We start from the raw sequence: 24,147 nt of genomic DNA, 5'->3' as shown, positions 1-24,147 counted from the left end.
GAGATATTCAAAAGGAAAAACAGCTCTTTCCCAGCGTCTCTGTGTGTGTGTGTGTGTGTGTGTGTGTGTGTGTATGTATTATTACTGAGAATAAAGCTGATATATTACACTTACTTTCTCAGCTCAGTGGTATTTCTTTCTTCTCCTCGGCTGAATGCCGCTCGCACGTAGCGATATAATTCAAAGTGCAAAATAACTTGGTGCCGTTGACTTTGAACAAGCAGGGTCTGCTTTCAAATGCAAGCTGCGCTCCCGAACTGGACTGTCTGTCTGTTTGTCAAGGAGAGGAAAAGGTGGCGGTGGTGAGGGTGGAGCATTAGCGCTCAGGAGGGGAGACTTTCTTTGAGTGGTGCCAATTAATCTGCACCAGAAAGTCATCCCCCCGACCGGGATTCGAACCCGGGTCTCAACGAGTTTAAAAGGTTGCGTCTTAGACCACTAGACCACCGGAGGGAACTGCCTCAACTCCCTGGGAACTTGTACAAGAGGCTGAGGACACGCACGCCTGCTGCGCTGCGCTGCGCTGGCAGCAGCGACCAGCAGGGGGCCGACCGGCTGATCCTTCCCTTTCACAGGCAGGCTTTTGACCCTCGATTAAACGACAAAGGTGTTCAGAAGGAAGGCCTGGGGGGAGGGAGGCAGGGAGGGACGGACGCACGCACGCAGGGAAATCAGCACAAAGCAGGTCCCCTGGAATCTCACACCTGCGTCCCAGAAAACAGGTCTCCTGGTCAAAGCAGTCCTGCCCGCCCTGCCATTAACGTGACAATGGACAGGGCCCGGCAGCTTGAGACACATCTTTTTTTCAATATGCAAGTTCTTTTTAAAAAGGTTTCCTTCCACAGCAGCTCTGAGTTAGAGTTAGAGTTAGAGTGAGAGAGAGAGAGAGAGAGAGAGAGAGACTGACTGACACTGACTCTCTCACACACACACACAGACACACACCGTCTCCCATCCGATTGGTGGACTATGGGATTGAAAATCTAACTTTTAGTTTCAATGCAGCGCGTTGTTGTTGTAATATAGAACTGCAAGTTGCCGTTGTAGTCGTAGTTTCGAATCAGCACAAAGTAGGTGCCTCCCTGGAATGTCACACCTGCGTCCCGGAAAACAGGTCTCCTGGTCAAAGCAGTCCCGCCCCGCCCTGGGATTAACATGACAATGAACGGGGCCCAGTCAGGGAGCAGTTTGAAAGACATTTTTCAATATGCACTTCTGAAACATTAACGCCTTGTTTCTTCCGACAGTTTAACCAGCGATTAACATGACAATGGACAGGGCCCAGTCAGGGAGCAGCTTGAGAGACACCTTTCAATAGGCACTTCTGAAACATTAACGCCTTGTTTCTTTCGACAGTTTAGCCAGCCTTTAACACGTCTTGTGTTTTTATTTCCCATTTCCAGCCAGCCAGCCAGCCAGCCAGCCGAGCCAGCCTCTGCAGTATTTTTTTTCATTGGTCTTGCCTGCCGTGGAATGAATGTTTCAACACGAGCTGCCGATTGTCAGCACCTCACCTCTTTCTCAATTGGCCGTTGCAATCTCACTCACTCACTGTGAGACACGTCACATCACGTCACTAGTTTTCCTTAAAGAGGTCTCCTTCCACGGCAGTTCGTTAGTGACTGAGACTGACTGACGGAGGTCCGGTGAGACCCAACCCTCTCCCATCTGATTGGTGGCCTACTGGCAAATTTACCAATCTGTCAAGCAATCCTGGCAAGAAAGGGAAAAAAATCTTTAAACTCATCCACTGTTGCAATTAGAAACGGTGGCAAAAATGTGGCCAGAGTGGGAGAGAACGGCAGTGCTTCTAGACTGCATTAAACACAGGCAGCCAGAGACCAAAGAGGGAGTGCAAACAGGAGCCGAGATCAATTCGCATCGAGCGCGTCATCGCTTCTCGGCCTTTTGGCTAAGATCAAGTGGTCAAGTGGGGGAAGGCAACCATTTGGAGCCTTTCTGCCATTCTATGCCGGGGGGATGCAGTCAGGGAGAAATCCCCTCGGGCAGAGTGTAGAGCTTTGGCTTGTAGAGCTTTGGCTTGATGTAATGTCACTGCAAGGTATCTGGAATGAATCTGAAAGGCAATAAGGCACCCCAGAGTGTCAGAAAAAAAAAAAAAAAAAAAAAAAAAAAAAAATCTGTTCTTATCAGTTTAATATCTGATACGTCCCCTATCTGGGGACCATATATTAAATTGATTTTTGGAACAGGGAGATGGAACAGGGGCTTGCTCCGTCCACTCCACGCATCGACCCAGTATTGCAGTGTCTCTGGGAACGGTGCACCTCCCTGTGGGGAGATATTCAAAAGGAAAAACAGCTCTTTCCCAGCGTCTCTGTGTGTGTGTGTGTGTGTGTGTGTGTGTGTGTATGTATTATTACTGAGAATAAAGCTGATATATTACACTTACTTTCTCAGCTCAGTGGTATTTCTTTCTTCTCCTCGGCTGAATGCCGCTCGCACGTAGCGATATAATTCAAAGTGCAAAATAACTTGGTGCCGTTGACTTTGAACAAGCAGGGTCTGCTTTCAAATGCAAGCTGCGCTCCCGAACTGGACTGTCTGTCTGTTTGTCAAGGAGAGGAAAAGGTGGCGGTGGTGAGGGTGGAGCATTAGCGCTCAGGAGGGGAGACTTTCTTTGAGTGGTGCCAATTAATCTGCACCAGAAAGTCATCCCCCCGACCGGGATTCGAACCCGGGTCTCAACGAGTTTAAAAGGTTGCGTCTTAGACCACTAGACCACCGGAGGGAACTGCCTCAACTCCCTGGGAACTTGTACAAGAGGCTGAGGACACGCACGCCTGCTGCGCTGCGCTGCGCTGGCAGCAGCGACCAGCAGGGGGCCGACCGGCTGATCCTTCCCTTTCACAGGCAGGCTTTTGACCCTCGATTAAACGACAAAGGTGTTCAGAAGGAAGGCCTGGGGGGAGGGAGGCAGGGAGGGACGGACGCACGCACGCAGGGAAATCAGCACAAAGCAGGTCCCCTGGAATCTCACACCTGCGTCCCAGAAAACAGGTCTCCTGGTCAAAGCAGTCCTGCCCGCCCTGCCATTAACGTGACAATGGACAGGGCCCGGCAGCTTGAGACACATCTTTTTTTCAATATGCAAGTTCTTTTTAAAAAGGTTTCCTTCCACAGCAGCTCTGAGTTAGAGTTAGAGTTAGAGTGAGAGAGAGAGAGAGAGAGAGAGAGAGACTGACTGACACTGACTCTCTCACACACACACACAGACACACACCGTCTCCCATCCGATTGGTGGACTATGGGATTGAAAATCTAACTTTTAGTTTCAATGCAGCGCGTTGTTGTTGTAATATAGAACTGCAAGTTGCCGTTGTAGTCGTAGTTTCGAATCAGCACAAAGTAGGTGCCTCCCTGGAATGTCACACCTGCGTCCCGGAAAACAGGTCTCCTGGTCAAAGCAGTCCCGCCCCGCCCTGGGATTAACATGACAATGAACGGGGCCCAGTCAGGGAGCAGTTTGAAAGACATTTTTCAATATGCACTTCTGAAACATTAACGCCTTGTTTCTTCCGACAGTTTAACCAGCGATTAACATGACAATGGACAGGGCCCAGTCAGGGAGCAGCTTGAGAGACACCTTTCAATAGGCACTTCTGAAACATTAACGCCTTGTTTCTTTCGACAGTTTAGCCAGCCTTTAACACGTCTTGTGTTTTTATTTCCCATTTCCAGCCAGCCAGCCAGCCAGCCAGCCGAGCCAGCCTCTGCAGTATTTTTTTTCATTGGTCTTGCCTGCCGTGGAATGAATGTTTCAACACGAGCTGCCGATTGTCAGCACCTCACCTCTTTCTCAATTGGCCGTTGCAATCTCACTCACTCACTGTGAGACACGTCACATCACGTCACTAGTTTTCCTTAAAGAGGTCTCCTTCCACGGCAGTTCGTTAGTGACTGAGACTGACTGACGGAGGTCCGGTGAGACCCAACCCTCTCCCATCTGATTGGTGGCCTACTGGCAAATTTACCAATCTGTCAAGCAATCCTGGCAAGAAAGGGAAAAAAATCTTTAAACTCATCCACTGTTGCAATTAGAAACGGTGGCAAAAATGTGGCCAGAGTGGGAGAGAACGGCAGTGCTTCTAGACTGCATTAAACACAGGCAGCCAGAGACCAAAGAGGGAGTGCAAACAGGAGCCGAGATCAATTCGCATCGAGCGCGTCATCGCTTCTCGGCCTTTTGGCTAAGATCAAGTGGTCAAGTGGGGGAAGGCAACCATTTGGAGCCTTCCTGCCATTGTATGCCGGGGGGATGCAGTCAGGGAGAAATCCCCTCGGGCAGAGTGTAGAGCTTTGGCTTGTAGAGCTTTGGCTTGATGTAATGTCACTGCAAGGAATCTGGAATGAATCTGTAAGGCAATAAGGCACCCCAGAGTGTCAGAAAAAAAAAAAAAAAAAAAAAAAAAAAAAAAAAAATCTGTTCTTATCAGTTTAATATCTGATACGTCCCCTATCTGGGGACCATATATTAAATTGATTTTTGGAACAGGGAGATGGAACAGGGGCTTGCTCCGTCCACTCCACGCATCGACCCAGTATTGCAGTGTCTCTGGGAACGGTGCACCTCCCTGTGGGGAGATATTCAAAAGGAAAAACAGCTCTTTCCCAGCGTCTCTGTGTGTGTGTGTGTGTGTGTGTGTGTGTGTGTATGTATTATTACTGAGAATAAAGCTGATATATTACACTTACTTTCTCAGCTCAGTGGTATTTCTTTCTTCTCCTCGGCTGAATGCCGCTCGCACGTAGCGATATAATTCAAAGTGCAAAATAACTTGGTGCCGTTGACTTTGAACAAGCAGGGTCTGCTTTCAAATGCAAGCTGCGCTCCCGAACTGGACTGTCTGTCTGTTTGTCAAGGAGAGGAAAAGGTGGCGGTGGTGAGGGTGGAGCATTAGCGCTCAGGAGGGGAGACTTTCTTTGAGTGGTGCCAATTAATCTGCACCAGAAAGTCATCCCCCCGACCGGGATTCGAACCCGGGTCTCAACGAGTTTAAAAGGTTGCGTCTTAGACCACTAGACCACCGGAGGGAACTGCCTCAACTCCCTGGGAACTTGTACAAGAGGCTGAGGACACGCACGCCTGCTGCGCTGCGCTGCGCTGGCAGCAGCGACCAGCAGGGGGCCGACCGGCTGATCCTTCCCTTTCACAGGCAGGCTTTTGACCCTCGATTAAACGACAAAGGTGTTCAGAAGGAAGGCCTGGGGGGAGGGAGGCAGGGAGGGACGGACGCACGCACGCAGGGAAATCAGCACAAAGCAGGTCCCCTGGAATCTCACACCTGCGTCCCAGAAAACAGGTCTCCTGGTCAAAGCAGTCCTGCCCGCCCTGCCATTAACGTGACAATGGACAGGGCCCGGCAGCTTGAGACACATCTTTTTTTCAATATGCAAGTTCTTTTTAAAAAGGTTTCCTTCCACAGCAGCTCTGAGTTAGAGTTAGAGTTAGAGTGAGAGAGAGAGAGAGAGAGAGAGAGAGACTGACTGACACTGACTCTCTCACACACACACACAGACACACACCGTCTCCCATCCGATTGGTGGACTATGGGATTGAAAATCTAACTTTTAGTTTCAATGCAGCGCGTTGTTGTTGTAATATAGAACTGCAAGTTGCCGTTGTAGTCGTAGTTTCGAATCAGCACAAAGTAGGTGCCTCCCTGGAATGTCACACCTGCGTCCCGGAAAACAGGTCTCCTGGTCAAAGCAGTCCCGCCCCGCCCTGGGATTAACATGACAATGAACGGGGCCCAGTCAGGGAGCAGTTTGAAAGACATTTTTCAATATGCACTTCTGAAACATTAACGCCTTGTTTCTTCCGACAGTTTAACCAGCGATTAACATGACAATGGACAGGGCCCAGTCAGGGAGCAGCTTGAGAGACACCTTTCAATAGGCACTTCTGAAACATTAACGCCTTGTTTCTTTCGACAGTTTAGCCAGCCTTTAACACGTCTTGTGTTTTTATTTCCCATTTCCAGCCAGCCAGCCAGCCAGCCAGCCGAGCCAGCCTCTGCAGTATTTTTTTTCATTGGTCTTGCCTGCCGTGGAATGAATGTTTCAACACGAGCTGCCGATTGTCAGCACCTCACCTCTTTCTCAATTGGCCGTTGCAATCTCACTCACTCACTGTGAGACACGTCACATCACGTCACTAGTTTTCCTTAAAGAGGTCTCCTTCCACGGCAGTTCGTTAGTGACTGAGACTGACTGACGGAGGTCCGGTGAGACCCAACCCTCTCCCATCTGATTGGTGGCCTACTGGCAAATTTACCAATCTGTCAAGCAATCCTGGCAAGAAAGGGAAAAAAATCTTTAAACTCATCCACTGTTGCAATTAGAAACGGTGGCAAAAATGTGGCCAGAGTGGGAGAGAACGGCAGTGCTTCTAGACTGCATTAAACACAGGCAGCCAGAGACCAAAGAGGGAGTGCAAACAGGAGCCGAGATCAATTCGCATCGAGCGCGTCATCGCTTCTCGGCCTTTTGGCTAAGATCAAGTGTAGTATCTGTTCTTATCAGTTTAATATCTGATACGTCCCCTATCTGGGGACCATATATTAAATTGATTTTTGGAACAGGGAGATGGAACAGGGGCTTGCTCCGTCCACTCCACGCATCGACCCAGTATTGCAGTGTCTCTGGGAACGGTGCACCTCCCTGTGGGGAGATATTCAAAAGGAAAAACAGCTCTTTCCCAGCGTCTCTGTGTGTGTGTGTGTGTGTGTATGTATTATTACTGAGAATAAAGCTGATATATTACACTTACTTTCTCAGCTCAGTGGTATTTCTTTCTTCTCCTCGGCTGAATGCCGCTCGCACGTAGCGATATAATTCAAAGTGCAAAATAACTTGGTGCCGTTGACTTTGAACAAGCAGGGTCTGCTTTCAAATGCAAGCTGCGCTCCCGAACTGGACTGTCTGTCTGTTTGTCAAGGAGAGGAAAAGGTGGCGGTGGTGAGGGTGGAGCATTAGCGCTCAGGAGGGGAGACTTTCTTTGAGTGGTGCCAATTAATCTGCACCAGAAAGTCATCCCCCCGACCGGGATTCGAACCCGGGTCTCAACGAGTTTAAAAGGTTGCGTCTTAGACCACTAGACCACCGGAGGGAACTGCCTCAACTCCCTGGGAACTTGTACAAGAGGCTGAGGACACGCACGCCTGCTGCGCTGCGCTGCGCTGGCAGCAGCGACCAGCAGGGGGCCGACCGGCTGATCCTTCCCTTTCACAGGCAGGCTTTTGACCCTCGATTAAACGACAAAGGTGTTCAGAAGGAAGGCCTGGGGGGAGGGAGGCAGGGAGGGACGGACGCACGCACGCAGGGAAATCAGCACAAAGCAGGTCCCCTGGAATCTCACACCTGCGTCCCAGAAAACAGGTCTCCTGGTCAAAGCAGTCCTGCCCGCCCTGCCATTAACGTGACAATGGACAGGGCCCGGCAGCTTGAGACACATCTTTTTTTCAATATGCAAGTTCTTTTTAAAAAGGTTTCCTTCCACAGCAGCTCTGAGTTAGAGTTAGAGTTAGAGTGAGAGAGAGAGAGAGAGAGAGAGAGAGACTGACTGACACTGACTCTCTCACACACACACACAGACACACACCGTCTCCCATCCGATTGGTGGACTATGGGATTGAAAATCTAACTTTTAGTTTCAATGCAGCGCGTTGTTGTTGTAATATAGAACTGCAAGTTGCCGTTGTAGTCGTAGTTTCGAATCAGCACAAAGTAGGTGCCTCCCTGGAATGTCACACCTGCGTCCCGGAAAACAGGTCTCCTGGTCAAAGCAGTCCCGCCCCGCCCTGGGATTAACATGACAATGAACGGGGCCCAGTCAGGGAGCAGTTTGAAAGACATTTTTCAATATGCACTTCTGAAACATTAACGCCTTGTTTCTTCCGACAGTTTAACCAGCGATTAACATGACAATGGACAGGGCCCAGTCAGGGAGCAGCTTGAGAGACACCTTTCAATAGGCACTTCTGAAACATTAACGCCTTGTTTCTTTCGACAGTTTAGCCAGCCTTTAACACGTCTTGTGTTTTTATTTCCCATTTCCAGCCAGCCAGCCAGCCAGCCAGCCGAGCCAGCCTCTGCAGTATTTTTTTTCATTGGTCTTGCCTGCCGTGGAATGAATGTTTCAACACGAGCTGCCGATTGTCAGCACCTCACCTCTTTCTCAATTGGCCGTTGCAATCTCACTCACTCACTGTGAGACACGTCACATCACGTCACTAGTTTTCCTTAAAGAGGTCTCCTTCCACGGCAGTTCGTTAGTGACTGAGACTGACTGACGGAGGTCCGGTGAGACCCAACCCTCTCCCATCTGATTGGTGGCCTACTGGCAAATTTACCAATCTGTCAAGCAATCCTGGCAAGAAAGGGAAAAAAATCTTTAAACTCATCCACTGTTGCAATTAGAAACGGTGGCAAAAATGTGGCCAGAGTGGGAGAGAACGGCAGTGCTTCTAGACTGCATTAAACACAGGCAGCCAGAGACCAAAGAGGGAGTGCAAACAGGAGCCGAGATCAATTCGCATCGAGCGCGTCATCGCTTCTCGGCCTTTTGGCTAAGATCAAGTGGTCAAGTGGGGGAAGGCAACCATTTGGAGCCTTTCTGCCATTCTATGCCGGGGGGATGCAGTCAGGGAGAAATCCCCTCGGGCAGAGTGTAGAGCTTTGGCTTGTAGAGCTTTGGCTTGATGTAATGTCACTGCAAGGTATCTGGAATGAATCTGAAAGGCAATAAGGCACCCCAGAGTGTCAGAAAAAAAAAAAAAAAAAAAAAAAAAAAAAATCTGTTCTTATCAGTTTAATATCTGATACGTCCCCTATCTGGGGACCATATATTAAATTGATTTTTGGAACAGGGAGATGGAACAGGGGCTTGCTCCGTCCACTCCACGCATCGACCCAGTATTGCAGTGTCTCTGGGAACGGTGCACCTCCCTGTGGGGAGATATTCAAAAGGAAAAACAGCTCTTTCCCAGCGTCTCTGTGTGTGTGTGTGTGTGTGTGTGTGTGTGTGTATGTATTATTACTGAGAATAAAGCTGATATATTACACTTACTTTCTCAGCTCAGTGGTATTTCTTTCTTCTCCTCGGCTGAATGCCGCTCGCACGTAGCGATATAATTCAAAGTGCAAAATAACTTGGTGCCGTTGACTTTGAACAAGCAGGGTCTGCTTTCAAATGCAAGCTGCGCTCCCGAACTGGACTGTCTGTCTGTTTGTCAAGGAGAGGAAAAGGTGGCGGTGGTGAGGGTGGAGCATTAGCGCTCAGGAGGGGAGACTTTCTTTGAGTGGTGCCAATTAATCTGCACCAGAAAGTCATCCCCCCGACCGGGATTCGAACCCGGGTCTCAACGAGTTTAAAAGGTTGCGTCTTAGACCACTAGACCACCGGAGGGAACTGCCTCAACTCCCTGGGAACTTGTACAAGAGGCTGAGGACACGCACGCCTGCTGCGCTGCGCTGCGCTGGCAGCAGCGACCAGCAGGGGGCCGACCGGCTGATCCTTCCCTTTCACAGGCAGGCTTTTGACCCTCGATTAAACGACAAAGGTGTTCAGAAGGAAGGCCTGGGGGGAGGGAGGCAGGGAGGGACGGACGCACGCACGCAGGGAAATCAGCACAAAGCAGGTCCCCTGGAATCTCACACCTGCGTCCCAGAAAACAGGTCTCCTGGTCAAAGCAGTCCTGCCCGCCCTGCCATTAACGTGACAATGGACAGGGCCCGGCAGCTTGAGACACATCTTTTTTTCAATATGCAAGTTCTTTTTAAAAAGGTTTCCTTCCACAGCAGCTCTGAGTTAGAGTTAGAGTTAGAGTGAGAGAGAGAGAGAGAGAGAGAGAGAGACTGACTGACACTGACTCTCTCACACACACACACAGACACACACCGTCTCCCATCCGATTGGTGGACTATGGGATTGAAAATCTAACTTTTAGTTTCAATGCAGCGCGTTGTTGTTGTAATATAGAACTGCAAGTTGCCGTTGTAGTCGTAGTTTCGAATCAGCACAAAGTAGGTGCCTCCCTGGAATGTCACACCTGCGTCCCGGAAAACAGGTCTCCTGGTCAAAGCAGTCCCGCCCCGCCCTGGGATTAACATGACAATGAACGGGGCCCAGTCAGGGAGCAGTTTGAAAGACATTTTTCAATATGCACTTCTGAAACATTAACGCCTTGTTTCTTCCGACAGTTTAACCAGCGATTAACATGACAATGGACAGGGCCCAGTCAGGGAGCAGCTTGAGAGACACCTTTCAATAGGCACTTCTGAAACATTAACGCCTTGTTTCTTTCGACAGTTTAGCCAGCCTTTAACACGTCTTGTGTTTTTATTTCCCATTTCCAGCCAGCCAGCCAGCCAGCCAGCCGAGCCAGCCTCTGCAGTATTTTTTTTCATTGGTCTTGCCTGCCGTGGAATGAATGTTTCAACACGAGCTGCCGATTGTCAGCACCTCACCTCTTTCTCAATTGGCCGTTGCAATCTCACTCACTCACTGTGAGACACGTCACATCACGTCACTAGTTTTCCTTAAAGAGGTCTCCTTCCACGGCAGTTCGTTAGTGACTGAGACTGACTGACGGAGGTCCGGTGAGACCCAACCCTCTCCCATCTGATTGGTGGCCTACTGGCAAATTTACCAATCTGTCAAGCAATCCTGGCAAGAAAGGGAAAAAAATCTTTAAACTCATCCACTGTTGCAATTAGAAACGGTGGCAAAAATGTGGCCAGAGTGGGAGAGAACGGCAGTGCTTCTAGACTGCATTAAACACAGGCAGCCAGAGACCAAAGAGGGAGTGCAAACAGGAGCCGAGATCAATTCGCATCGAGCGCGTCATCGCTTCTCGGCCTTTTGGCTAAGATCAAGTGGTCAAGTGGGGGAAGGCAACCATTTGGAGCCTTTCTGCCATTCTATGCCGGGGGGATGCAGTCAGGGAGAAATCCCCTCGGGCAGAGTGTAGAGCTTTGGCTTGTAGAGCTTTGGCTTGATGTAATGTCACTGCAAGGTATCTGGAATGAATCTGAAAGGCAATAAGGCACCCCAGAGTGTCAGAAAAAAAAAAAAAAAAAAAAATCTGTTCTTATCAGTTTAATATCTGATACGTCCCCTATCTGGGGACCATATATTAAATTGATTTTTGGAACAGGGAGATGGAACAGGGGCTTGCTCCGTCCACTCCACGCATCGACCCAGTATTGCAGTGTCTCTGGGAACGGTGCACCTCCCTGTGGGGAGATATTCAAAAGGAAAAACAGCTCTTTCCCAGCGTCTCTGTGTGTGTGTGTGTGTGTGTGTGTGTGTGTGTATGTATTATTACTGAGAATAAAGCTGATATATTACACTTACTTTCTCAGCTCAGTGGTATTTCTTTCTTCTCCTCGGCTGAATGCCGCTCGCACGTAGCGATATAATTCAAAGTGCAAAATAACTTGGTGCCGTTGACTTTGAACAAGCAGGGTCTGCTTTCAAATGCAAGCTGCGCTCCCGAACTGGACTGTCTGTCTGTTTGTCAAGGAGAGGAAAAGGTGGCGGTGGTGAGGGTGGAGCATTAGCGCTCAGGAGGGGAGACTTTCTTTGAGTGGTGCCAATTAATCTGCACCAGAAAGTCATCCCCCCGACCGGGATTCGAACCCGGGTCTCAACGAGTTTAAAAGGTTGCGTCTTAGACCACTAGACCACCGGAGGGAACTGCCTCAACTCCCTGGGAACTTGTACAAGAGGCTGAGGACACGCACGCCTGCTGCGCTGCGCTGCGCTGGCAGCAGCGACCAGCAGGGGGCCGACCGGCTGATCCTTCCCTTTCACAGGCAGGCTTTTGACCCTCGATTAAACGACAAAGGTGTTCAGAAGGAAGGCCTGGGGGGAGGGAGGCAGGGAGGGACGGACGCACGCACGCAGGGAAATCAGCACAAAGCAGGTCCCCTGGAATCTCACACCTGCGTCCCAGAAAACAGGTCTCCTGGTCAAAGCAGTCCTGCCCGCCCTGCCATTAACGTGACAATGGACAGGGCCCGGCAGCTTGAGACACATCTTTTTTTCAATATGCAAGTTCTTTTTAAAAAGGTTTCCTTCCACAGCAGCTCTGAGTTAGAGTTAGAGTTAGAGTGAGAGAGAGAGAGAGAGAGAGAGAGAGACTGACTGACACTGACTCTCTCACACACACACACAGACACACACCGTCTCCCATCCGATTGGTGGACTATGGGATTGAAAATCTAACTTTTAGTTTCAATGCAGCGCGTTGTTGTTGTAATATAGAACTGCAAGTTGCCGTTGTAGTCGTAGTTTCGAATCAGCACAAAGTAGGTGCCTCCCTGGAATGTCACACCTGCGTCCCGGAAAACAGGTCTCCTGGTCAAAGCAGTCCCGCCCCGCCCTGGGATTAACATGACAATGAACGGGGCCCAGTCAGGGAGCAGTTTGAAAGACATTTTTCAATATGCACTTCTGAAACATTAACGCCTTGTTTCTTCCGACAGTTTAACCAGCGATTAACATGACAATGGACAGGGCCCAGTCAGGGAGCAGCTTGAGAGACACCTTTCAATAGGCACTTCTGAAACATTAACGCCTTGTTTCTTTCGACAGTTTAGCCAGCCTTTAACACGTCTTGTGTTTTTATTTCCCATTTCCAGCCAGCCAGCCAGCCAGCCAGCCGAGCCAGCCTCTGCAGTATTTTTTTTCATTGGTCTTGCCTGCCGTGGAATGAATGTTTCAACACGAGCTGCCGATTGTCAGCACCTCACCTCTTTCTCAATTGGCCGTTGCAATCTCACTCACTCACTGTGAGACACGTCACATCACGTCACTAGTTTTCCTTAAAGAGGTCTCCTTCCACGGCAGTTCGTTAGTGACTGAGACTGACTGACGGAGGTCCGGTGAGACCCAACCCTCTCCCATCTGATTGGTGGCCTACTGGCAAATTTACCAATCTGTCAAGCAATCCTGGCAAGAAAGGGAAAAAAATCTTTAAACTCATCCACTGTTGCAATTAGAAACGGTGGCAAAAATGTGGCCAGAGTGGGAGAGAACGGCAGTGCTTCTAGACTGCATTAAACACAGGCAGCCAGAGACCAAAGAGGGAGTGCAAACAGGAGCCGAGATCAATTCGCATCGAGCGCGTCATCGCTTCTCGGCCTTTTGGCTAAGATCAAGTGGTCAAGTGGGGGAAGGCAACCATTTGGAGCCTTTCTGCCATTCTATGCCGGGGGGATGCAGTCAGGGAGAAATCCCCTCGGGCAGAGTGTAGAGCTTTGGCTTGTAGAGCTTTGGCTTGATGTAATGTCACTGCAAGGTATCTGGAATGAATCTGAAAGGCAATAAGGCACCCCAGAGTGTCAGAAAAAAAAAAAAAAAAAAAAATCTGTTCTTATCAGTTTAATATCTGATACGTCCCCTATCTGGGGACCATATATTAAATTGATTTTTGGAACAGGGAGATGGAACAGGGGCTTGCTCCGTCCACTCCACGCATCGACCCAGTATTGCAGTGTCTCTGGGAACGGTGCACCTCCCTGTGGGGAGATATTCAAAAGGAAAAACAGCTCTTTCCCAGCGTCTCTGTGTGTGTGTGTGTGTGTGTGTGTGTGTGTGTATGTATTATTACTGAGAATAAAGCTGATATATTACACTTACTTTCTCAGCTCAGTGGTATTTCTTTCTTCTCCTCGGCTGAATGCCGCTCGCACGTAGCGATATAATTCAAAGTGCAAAATAACTTGGTGCCGTTGACTTTGAACAAGCAGGGTCTGCTTTCAAATGCAAGCTGCGCTCCCGAACTGGACTGTCTGTCTGTTTGTCAAGGAGAGGAAAAGGTGGCGGTGGTGAGGGTGGAGCATTAGCGCTCAGGAGGGGAGACTTTCTTTGAGTGGTGCCAATTAATCTGCACCAGAAAGTCATCCCCCCGACCGGGATTCGAACCCGGGTCTCAACGAGTTTAAAAGGTTGCGTCTTAGACCACTAGACCACCGGAGGGAACTGCCTCAACTCCCTGGGAACTTGTACAAGAGGCTGAGGACACGCACGCCTGCTGCGCTGCGCTGCGCTGGCAGCAGCGACCAGCAGGGGGCCGACCGGCTGATCCTTCCCTTTCACAGGCAGGCTTTTGACCCTCGATTAAACGACAAAGGTGTTCAGAAGGAAGGCCTGGGGGGAGGGAGGCAGGGAGGGACGGACGCACGCACGCAGGGAAATCAGCACAAAGCAGGTCCCCTGGAATCTCACACCTGCGTCCCAGAAAACAGGTCTCCTGGTCAAAGCAGTCCTGCCCGCCCTGCCATTAACGTGACAATGGACAGGGCCCGGCAGCTTGAGACACATCTTTTTTTCAATATGCAAGTTCTTTTTAAAAAGGTTTCCTTCCACAGCAGCTCTGAGTTAGAGTTAGAGTTAGAGTGAGAGAGAGAGAGAGAGAGAGAGAGAGACTGACTGACACTGACTCTCTCACACACACACACAGACACACACCGTCTCCCATCCGATTGGTGGACTATGGGATTGAAAATCTAACTTTTAGTTTCAATGCAGCGCGTTGTTGTTGTAATATAGAACTGCAAGTTGCCGTTGTAGTCGTAGTTTCGAATCAGCACAAAGTAGGTGCCTCCCTGGAATGTCACACCTGCGTCCCGGAAAACAGGTCTCCTGGTCAAAGCAGTCCCGCCCCGCCCTGGGATTAACATGACAATGAACGGGGCCCAGTCAGGGAGCAGTTTGAAAGACATTTTTCAATATGCACTTCTGAAACATTAACGCCTTGTTTCTTCCGACAGTTTAACCAGCGATTAACATGACAATGGACAGGGCCCAGTCAGGGAGCAGCTTGAGAGACACCTTTCAATAGGCACTTCTGAAACATTAACGCCTTGTTTCTTTCGACAGTTTAGCCAGCCTTTAACACGTCTTGTGTTTTTATTTCCCATTTCCAGCCAGCCAGCCAGCCAGCCAGCCGAGCCAGCCTCTGCAGTATTTTTTTTCATTGGTCTTGCCTGCCGTGGAATGAATGTTTCAACACGAGCTGCCGATTGTCAGCACCTCACCTCTTTCTCAATTGGCCGTTGCAATCTCACTCACTCACTGTGAGACACGTCACATCACGTCACTAGTTTTCCTTAAAGAGGTCTCCTTCCACGGCAGTTCGTTAGTGACTGAGACTGACTGACGGAGGTCCGGTGAGACCCAACCCTCTCCCATCTGATTGGTGGCCTACTGGCAAATTTACCAATCTGTCAAGCAATCCTGGCAAGAAAGGGAAAAAAATCTTTAAACTCATCCACTGTTGCAATTAGAAACGGTGGCAAAAATGTGGCCAGAGTGGGAGAGAACGGCAGTGCTTCTAGACTGCATTAAACACAGGCAGCCAGAGACCAAAGAGGGAGTGCAAACAGGAGCCGAGATCAATTCGCATCGAGCGCGTCATCGCTTCTCGGCCTTTTGGCTAAGATCAAGTGGTCAAGTGGGGGAAGGCAACCATTTGGAGCCTTTCTGCCATTCTATGCCGGGGGGATGCAGTCAGGGAGAAATCCCCTCGGGCAGAGTGTAGAGCTTTGGCTTGTAGAGCTTTGGCTTGATGTAATGTCACTGCAAGGTATCTGGAATGAATCTGAAAGGCAATAAGGCACCCCAGAGTGTCAGAAAAAAAAAAAAAAAAAAAAATCTGTTCTTATCAGTTTAATATCTGATACGTCCCCTATCTGGGGACCATATATTAAATTGATTTTTGGAACAGGGAGATGGAACAGGGGCTTGCTCCGTCCACTCCACGCATCGACCCAGTATTGCAGTGTCTCTGGGAACGGTGCACCTCCCTGTGGGGAGATATTCAAAAGGAAAAACAGCTCTTTCCCAGCGTCTCTGTGTGTGTGTGTGTGTGTGTGTGTGTGTGTGTATGTATTATTACTGAGAATAAAGCTGATATATTACACTTACTTTCTCAGCTCAGTGGTATTTCTTTCTTCTCCTCGGCTGAATGCCGCTCGCACGTAGCGATATAATTCAAAGTGCAAAATAACTTGGTGCCGTTGACTTTGAACAAGCAGGGTCTGCTTTCAAATGCAAGCTGCGCTCCCGAACTGGACTGTCTGTCTGTTTGTCAAGGAGAGGAAAAGGTGGCGGTGGTGAGGGTGGAGCATTAGCGCTCAGGAGGGGAGACTTTCTTTGAGTGGTGCCAATTAATCTGCACCAGAAAGTCATCCCCCCGACCGGGATTCGAACCCGGGTCTCAACGAGTTTAAAAGGTTGCGTCTTAGACCACTAGACCACCGGAGGGAACTGCCTCAACTCCCTGGGAACTTGTACAAGAGGCTGAGGACACGCACGCCTGCTGCGCTGCGCTGCGCTGGCAGCAGCGACCAGCAGGGGGCCGACCGGCTGATCCTTCCCTTTCACAGGCAGGCTTTTGACCCTCGATTAAACGACAAAGGTGTTCAGAAGGAAGGCCTGGGGGGAGGGAGGCAGGGAGGGACGGACGCACGCACGCAGGGAAATCAGCACAAAGCAGGTCCCCTGGAATCTCACACCTGCGTCCCAGAAAACAGGTCTCCTGGTCAAAGCAGTCCTGCCCGCCCTGCCATTAACGTGACAATGGACAGGGCCCGGCAGCTTGAGACACATCTTTTTTTCAATATGCAAGTTCTTTTTAAAAAGGTTTCCTTCCACAGCAGCTCTGAGTTAGAGTTAGAGTTAGAGTGAGAGAGAGAGAGAGAGAGAGAGAGAGACTGACTGACACTGACTCTCTCACACACACACACAGACACACACCGTCTCCCATCCGATTGGTGGACTATGGGATTGAAAATCTAACTTTTAGTTTCAATGCAGCGCGTTGTTGTTGTAATATAGAACTGCAAGTTGCCGTTGTAGTCGTAGTTTCGAATCAGCACAAAGTAGGTGCCTCCCTGGAATGTCACACCTGCGTCCCGGAAAACAGGTCTCCTGGTCAAAGCAGTCCCGCCCCGCCCTGGGATTAACATGACAATGAACGGGGCCCAGTCAGGGAGCAGTTTGAAAGACATTTTTCAATATGCACTTCTGAAACATTAACGCCTTGTTTCTTCCGACAGTTTAACCAGCGATTAACATGACAATGGACAGGGCCCAGTCAGGGAGCAGCTTGAGAGACACCTTTCAATAGGCACTTCTGAAACATTAACGCCTTGTTTCTTTCGACAGTTTAGCCAGCCTTTAACACGTCTTGTGTTTTTATTTCCCATTTCCAGCCAGCCAGCCAGCCAGCCAGCCGAGCCAGCCTCTGCAGTATTTTTTTTCATTGGTCTTGCCTGCCGTGGAATGAATGTTTCAACACGAGCTGCCGATTGTCAGCACCTCACCTCTTTCTCAATTGGCCGTTGCAATCTCACTCACTCACTGTGAGACACGTCACATCACGTCACTAGTTTTCCTTAAAGAGGTCTCCTTCCACGGCAGTTCGTTAGTGACTGAGACTGACTGACGGAGGTCCGGTGAGACCCAACCCTCTCCCATCTGATTGGTGGCCTACTGGCAAATTTACCAATCTGTCAAGCAATCCTGGCAAGAAAGGGAAAAAAATCTTTAAACTCATCCACTGTTGCAATTAGAAACGGTGGCAAAAATGTGGCCAGAGTGGGAGAGAACGGCAGTGCTTCTAGACTGCATTAAACACAGGCAGCCAGAGACCAAAGAGGGAGTGCAAACAGGAGCCGAGATCAATTCGCATCGAGCGCGTCATCGCTTCTCGGCCTTTTGGCTAAGATCAAGTGGTCAAGTGGGGGAAGGCAACCATTTGGAGCCTTCCTGCCATTGTATGCCGGGGGGATGCAGTCAGGGAGAAATCCCCTCGGGCAGAGTGTAGAGCTTTGGCTTGTAGAGCTTTGGCTTGATGTAATGTCACTGCAAGGAATCTGGAATGAATCTGTAAGGCAATAAGGCACCCCAGAGTGTCAGAAAAAAAAAAAAAAAAAAAAAAAAAAAAAAAAAAATCTGTTCTTATCAGTTTAATATCTGATACGTCCCCTATCTGGGGACCATATATTAAATTGATTTTTGGAACAGGGAGATGGAACAGGGGCTTGCTCCGTCCACTCCACGCATCGACCCAGTATTGCAGTGTCTCTGGGAACGGTGCACCTCCCTGTGGGGAGATATTCAAAAGGAAAAACAGCTCTTTCCCAGCGTCTCTGTGTGTGTGTGTGTGTGTGTGTGTGTGTGTGTATGTATTATTACTGAGAATAAAGCTGATATATTACACTTACTTTCTCAGCTCAGTGGTATTTCTTTCTTCTCCTCGGCTGAATGCCGCTCGCACGTAGCGATATAATTCAAAGTGCAAAATAACTTGGTGCCGTTGACTTTGAACAAGCAGGGTCTGCTTTCAAATGCAAGCTGCGCTCCCGAACTGGACTGTCTGTCTGTTTGTCAAGGAGAGGAAAAGGTGGCGGTGGTGAGGGTGGAGCATTAGCGCTCAGGAGGGGAGACTTTCTTTGAGTGGTGCCAATTAATCTGCACCAGAAAGTCATCCCCCCGACCGGGATTCGAACCCGGGTCTCAACGAGTTTAAAAGGTTGCGTCTTAGACCACTAGACCACCGGAGGGAACTGCCTCAACTCCCTGGGAACTTGTACAAGAGGCTGAGGACACGCACGCCTGCTGCGCTGCGCTGCGCTGGCAGCAGCGACCAGCAGGGGGCCGACCGGCTGATCCTTCCCTTTCACAGGCAGGCTTTTGACCCTCGATTAAACGACAAAGGTGTTCAGAAGGAAGGCCTGGGGGGAGGGAGGCAGGGAGGGACGGACGCACGCACGCAGGGAAATCAGCACAAAGCAGGTCCCCTGGAATCTCACACCTGCGTCCCAGAAAACAGGTCTCCTGGTCAAAGCAGTCCTGCCCGCCCTGCCATTAACGTGACAATGGACAGGGCCCGGCAGCTTGAGACACATCTTTTTTTCAATATGCAAGTTCTTTTTAAAAAGGTTTCCTTCCACAGCAGCTCTGAGTTAGAGTTAGAGTTAGAGTGAGAGAGAGAGAGAGAGAGAGAGAGAGACTGACTGACACTGACTCTCTCACACACACACACAGACACACACCGTCTCCCATCCGATTGGTGGACTATGGGATTGAAAATCTAACTTTTAGTTTCAATGCAGCGCGTTGTTGTTGTAATATAGAACTGCAAGTTGCCGTTGTAGTCGTAGTTTCGAATCAGCACAAAGTAGGTGCCTCCCTGGAATGTCACACCTGCGTCCCGGAAAACAGGTCTCCTGGTCAAAGCAGTCCCGCCCCGCCCTGGGATTAACATGACAATGAACGGGGCCCAGTCAGGGAGCAGTTTGAAAGACATTTTTCAATATGCACTTCTGAAACATTAACGCCTTGTTTCTTCCGACAGTTTAACCAGCGATTAACATGACAATGGACAGGGCCCAGTCAGGGAGCAGCTTGAGAGACACCTTTCAATAGGCACTTCTGAAACATTAACGCCTTGTTTCTTTCGACAGTTTAGCCAGCCTTTAACACGTCTTGTGTTTTTATTTCCCATTTCCAGCCAGCCAGCCAGCCAGCCAGCCGAGCCAGCCTCTGCAGTATTTTTTTTCATTGGTCTTGCCTGCCGTGGAATGAATGTTTCAACACGAGCTGCCGATTGTCAGCACCTCACCTCTTTCTCAATTGGCCGTTGCAATCTCACTCACTCACTGTGAGACACGTCACATCACGTCACTAGTTTTCCTTAAAGAGGTCTCCTTCCACGGCAGTTCGTTAGTGACTGAGACTGACTGACGGAGGTCCGGTGAGACCCAACCCTCTCCCATCTGATTGGTGGCCTACTGGCAAATTTACCAATCTGTCAAGCAATCCTGGCAAGAAAGGGAAAAAAATCTTTAAACTCATCCACTGTTGCAATTAGAAACGGTGGCAAAAATGTGGCCAGAGTGGGAGAGAACGGCAGTGCTTCTAGACTGCATTAAACACAGGCAGCCAGAGACCAAAGAGGGAGTGCAAACAGGAGCCGAGATCAATTCGCATCGAGCGCGTCATCGCTTCTCGGCCTTTTGGCTAAGATCAAGTGGTCAAGTGGGGGAAGGCAACCATTTGGAGCCTTCCTGCCATTGTATGCCGGGGGGATGCAGTCAGGGAGAAATCCCCTCGGGCAGAGTGTAGAGCTTTGGCTTGTAGAGCTTTGGCTTGATGTAATGTCACTGCAAGGAATCTGGAATGAATCTGTAAGGCAATAAGGCACCCCAGAGTGTCAGAAAAAAAAAAAAAAAAAAAAAAAAAAAAAAAAAAATCTGTTCTTATCAGTTTAATATCTGATACGTCCCCTATCTGGGGACCATATATTAAATTGATTTTTGGAACAGGGAGATGGAACAGGGGCTTGCTCCGTCCACTCCACGCATCGACCCAGTATTGCAGTGTCTCTGGGAACGGTGCACCTCCCTGTGGGGAGATATTCAAAAGGAAAAACAGCTCTTTCCCAGCGTCTCTGTGTGTGTGTGTGTGTGTGTGTGTGTGTGTGTATGTATTATTACTGAGAATAAAGCTGATATATTACACTTACTTTCTCAGCTCAGTGGTATTTCTTTCTTCTCCTCGGCTGAATGCCGCTCGCACGTAGCGATATAATTCAAAGTGCAAAATAACTTGGTGCCGTTGACTTTGAACAAGCAGGGTCTGCTTTCAAATGCAAGCTGCGCTCCCGAACTGGACTGTCTGTCTGTTTGTCAAGGAGAGGAAAAGGTGGCGGTGGTGAGGGTGGAGCATTAGCGCTCAGGAGGGGAGACTTTCTTTGAGTGGTGCCAATTAATCTGCACCAGAAAGTCATCCCCCCGACCGGGATTCGAACCCGGGTCTCAACGAGTTTAAAAGGTTGCGTCTTAGACCACTAGACCACCGGAGGGAACTGCCTCAACTCCCTGGGAACTTGTACAAGAGGCTGAGGACACGCACGCCTGCTGCGCTGCGCTGCGCTGGCAGCAGCGACCAGCAGGGGGCCGACCGGCTGATCCTTCCCTTTCACAGGCAGGCTTTTGACCCTCGATTAAACGACAAAGGTGTTCAGAAGGAAGGCCTGGGGGGAGGGAGGCAGGGAGGGACGGACGCACGCACGCAGGGAAATCAGCACAAAGCAGGTCCCCTGGAATCTCACACCTGCGTCCCAGAAAACAGGTCTCCTGGTCAAAGCAGTCCTGCCCGCCCTGCCATTAACGTGACAATGGACAGGGCCCGGCAGCTTGAGACACATCTTTTTTTCAATATGCAAGTTCTTTTTAAAAAGGTTTCCTTCCACAGCAGCTCTGAGTTAGAGTTAGAGTTAGAGTGAGAGAGAGAGAGAGAGAGAGAGAGAGACTGACTGACACTGACTCTCTCACACACACACACAGACACACACCGTCTCCCATCCGATTGGTGGACTATGGGATTGAAAATCTAACTTTTAGTTTCAATGCAGCGCGTTGTTGTTGTAATATAGAACTGCAAGTTGCCGTTGTAGTCGTAGTTTCGAATCAGCACAAAGTAGGTGCCTCCCTGGAATGTCACACCTGCGTCCCGGAAAACAGGTCTCCTGGTCAAAGCAGTCCCGCCCCGCCCTGGGATTAACATGACAATGAACGGGGCCCAGTCAGGGAGCAGTTTGAAAGACATTTTTCAATATGCACTTCTGAAACATTAACGCCTTGTTTCTTCCGACAGTTTAACCAGCGATTAACATGACAATGGACAGGGCCCAGTCAGGGAGCAGCTTGAGAGACACCTTTCAATAGGCACTTCTGAAACATTAACGCCTTGTTTCTTTCGACAGTTTAGCCAGCCTTTAACACGTCTTGTGTTTTTATTTCCCATTTCCAGCCAGCCAGCCAGCCAGCCAGCCGAGCCAGCCTCTGCAGTATTTTTTTTCATTGGTCTTGCCTGCCGTGGAATGAATGTTTCAACACGAGCTGCCGATTGTCAGCACCTCACCTCTTTCTCAATTGGCCGTTGCAATCTCACTCACTCACTGTGAGACACGTCACATCACGTCACTAGTTTTCCTTAAAGAGGTCTCCTTCCACGGCAGTTCGTTAGTGACTGAGACTGACTGACGGAGGTCCGGTGAGACCCAACCCTCTCCCATCTGATTGGTGGCCTACTGGCAAATTTACCAATCTGTCAAGCAATCCTGGCAAGAAAGGGAAAAAAATCTTTAAACTCATCCACTGTTGCAATTAGAAACGGTGGCAAAAATGTGGCCAGAGTGGGAGAGAACGGCAGTGCTTCTAGACTGCATTAAACACAGGCAGCCAGAGACCAAAGAGGGAGTGCAAACAGGAGCCGAGATCAATTCGCATCGAGCGCGTCATCGCTTCTCGGCCTTTTGGCTAAGATCAAGTGGTCAAGTGGGGGAAGGCAACCATTTGGAGCCTTCCTGCCATTGTATGCCGGGGGGATGCAGTCAGGGAGAAATCCCCTCGGGCAGAGTGTAGAGCTTTGGCTTGTAGAGCTTTGGCTTGATGTAATGTCACTGCAAGGAATCTGGAATGAATCTGTAAGGCAATAAGGCACCCCAGAGTGTCAGAAAAAAAAAAAAAAAAAAAAAAAAAAAAAAAAAAATCTGTTCTTATCAGTTTAATATCTGATACGTCCCCTATCTGGGGACCATATATTAAATTGATTTTTGGAACAGGGAGATGGAACAGGGGCTTGCTCCGTCCACTCCACGCATCGACCCAGTATTGCAGTGTCTCTGGGAACGGTGCACCTCCCTGTGGGGAGATATTCAAAAGGAAAAACAGCTCTTTCCCAGCGTCTCTGTGTGTGTGTGTGTGTGTGTGTGTGTGTGTGTATGTATTATTACTGAGAATAAAGCTGATATATTACACTTACTTTCTCAGCTCAGTGGTATTTCTTTCTTCTCCTCGGCTGAATGCCGCTCGCACGTAGCGATATAATTCAAAGTGCAAAATAACTTGGTGCCGTTGACTTTGAACAAGCAGGGTCTGCTTTCAAATGCAAGCTGCGCTCCCGAACTGGACTGTCTGTCTGTTTGTCAAGGAGAGGAAAAGGTGGCGGTGGTGAGGGTGGAGCATTAGCGCTCAGGAGGGGAGACTTTCTTTGAGTGGTGCCAATTAATCTGCACCAGAAAGTCATCCCCCCGACCGGGATTCGAACCCGGGTCTCAACGAGTTTAAAAGGTTGCGTCTTAGACCACTAGACCACCGGAGGGAACTGCCTCAACTCCCTGGGAACTTGTACAAGAGGCTGAGGACACGCACGCCTGCTGCGCTGCGCTGCGCTGGCAGCAGCGACCAGCAGGGGGCCGACCGGCTGATCCTTCCCTTTCACAGGCAGGCTTTTGACCCTCGATTAAACGACAAAGGTGTTCAGAAGGAAGGCCTGGGGGGAGGGAGGCAGGGAGGGACGGACGCACGCACGCAGGGAAATCAGCACAAAGCAGGTCCCCTGGAATCTCACACCTGCGTCCCAGAAAACAGGTCTCCTGGTCAAAGCAGTCCTGCCCGCCCTGCCATTAACGTGACAATGGACAGGGCCCGGCAGCTTGAGACACATCTTTTTTTCAATATGCAAGTTCTTTTTAAAAAGGTTTCCTTCCACAGCAGCTCTGAGTTAGAGTTAGAGTTAGAGTGAGAGAGAGAGAGAGAGAGAGAGAGAGACTGACTGACACTGACTCTCTCACACACACACACAGACACACACCGTCTCCCATCCGATTGGTGGACTATGGGATTGAAAATCTAACTTTTAGTTTCAATGCAGCGCGTTGTTGTTGTAATATAGAACTGCAAGTTGCCGTTGTAGTCGTAGTTTCGAATCAGCACAAAGTAGGTGCCTCCCTGGAATGTCACACCTGCGTCCCGGAAAACAGGTCTCCTGGTCAAAGCAGTCCCGCCCCGCCCTGGGATTAACATGACAATGAACGGGGCCCAGTCAGGGAGCAGTTTGAAAGACATTTTTCAATATGCACTTCTGAAACATTAACGCCTTGTTTCTTCCGACAGTTTAACCAGCGATTAACATGACAATGGACAGGGCCCAGTCAGGGAGCAGCTTGAGAGACACCTTTCAATAGGCACTTCTGAAACATTAACGCCTTGTTTCTTTCGACAGTTTAGCCAGCCTTTAACACGTCTTGTGTTTTTATTTCC

The 24,147-nt window shown here is 49.5% G+C and overlaps 1 non-coding gene and 9 pseudogenes across 1 annotated transcript; all 10 read left to right on the top strand.

The window, feature by feature from the left end:
• Nucleotides 1-2,075: 2,075 nt before the first annotated feature.
• Nucleotides 2,076-2,293, top strand: LOC137325967 (U2 spliceosomal RNA; annotated as a pseudogene).
• A 2,081-nt stretch (nt 2,294-4,374) lies between these two features.
• LOC137325956 (U2 spliceosomal RNA) lies at nt 4,375-4,596 on the top strand (annotated as a pseudogene).
• Nucleotides 4,597-6,494: 1,898 nt separating this feature from the next.
• Nucleotides 6,495-6,685, top strand: LOC137325718 (U2 spliceosomal RNA). Its single transcript, XR_010963961.1, has one exon. It is a non-coding gene; the product is annotated as a U2 spliceosomal RNA (small nuclear RNA).
• Nucleotides 6,686-8,754: 2,069 nt separating this feature from the next.
• On the top strand, nt 8,755-8,971 carry LOC137325966 (U2 spliceosomal RNA; annotated as a pseudogene).
• A 2,081-nt stretch (nt 8,972-11,052) lies between these two features.
• Nucleotides 11,053-11,260, top strand: LOC137325920 (U2 spliceosomal RNA; annotated as a pseudogene).
• A 2,081-nt stretch (nt 11,261-13,341) lies between these two features.
• LOC137325919 (U2 spliceosomal RNA) lies at nt 13,342-13,549 on the top strand (annotated as a pseudogene).
• Nucleotides 13,550-15,630: 2,081 nt separating this feature from the next.
• Nucleotides 15,631-15,838, top strand: LOC137325918 (U2 spliceosomal RNA; annotated as a pseudogene).
• Nucleotides 15,839-17,919: 2,081 nt separating this feature from the next.
• Nucleotides 17,920-18,141, top strand: LOC137325955 (U2 spliceosomal RNA; annotated as a pseudogene).
• Nucleotides 18,142-20,222: 2,081 nt separating this feature from the next.
• LOC137325954 (U2 spliceosomal RNA) lies at nt 20,223-20,444 on the top strand (annotated as a pseudogene).
• A 2,081-nt stretch (nt 20,445-22,525) lies between these two features.
• Nucleotides 22,526-22,747, top strand: LOC137325953 (U2 spliceosomal RNA; annotated as a pseudogene).
• Nucleotides 22,748-24,147: the final 1,400 nt, after the last annotated feature.

Source organism: Heptranchias perlo, chromosome 9 (assembly GCF_035084215.1).
Source record: "Heptranchias perlo isolate sHepPer1 chromosome 9, sHepPer1.hap1, whole genome shotgun sequence".
Taxonomy (NCBI): domain Eukaryota; kingdom Metazoa; phylum Chordata; class Chondrichthyes; order Hexanchiformes; family Hexanchidae; genus Heptranchias; species Heptranchias perlo.
Note: the sequence above shows the minus strand (reverse complement) of the source record. Positions and strands in the feature narration are given on the sequence as shown.